A 539-nucleotide genomic window follows, 5' to 3' on the forward strand; every position below is an offset into this window, starting at 1 on the left:
TATTAAATGCCAATTAATAAAAACATTATCAGCTATAAGATATATTAATAAAGAGCAGCTGTTTTTAAGCCAGAGTTAATGCTCTTCATACATAATCACAAAATGCCATTTTTATTCCTTCCAGTTTCCAATGAAACAGTACCTGCTAATGTATCAGGTAAAGTATAAGTTTACATTTTCAAAATACTGATATCTAAAAAAGTGATTTATAAATGACTCATTACATTTACACTTACCTCTTAGGAAAAAGTTTGTGGACCAGACCTGCTGGTTATTACTACAAAGATGCATGGCAGGCTCTAGATGGCACCAAGGTTCATCAGTTTAACAATGCCAAAGCAATAACTCAGTGCCTGAAAGGAAAGGAGGTCCACATGTATGGAGACTCCACCATCAGACAGTGGTTTGAATATTTAATTGCAAAAGTACCAGGTAGAAGCCTAGTAGAAATTTCTTTCCAAGATTAAAACCGGTTCTCACTTCTTTCTAATCTGCTTTGTTTTCTGTGTTACTTTCAGATCTTAAGAAGTTTGACCAGA

This window comes from Cyprinodon variegatus, unplaced genomic scaffold (assembly GCF_000732505.1).
Source record: "Cyprinodon variegatus isolate N-32 unplaced genomic scaffold, C_variegatus-1.0 Scaffold744, whole genome shotgun sequence".
NCBI classification, from domain to species: Eukaryota; Metazoa; Chordata; class Actinopteri; order Cyprinodontiformes; family Cyprinodontidae; genus Cyprinodon; species Cyprinodon variegatus.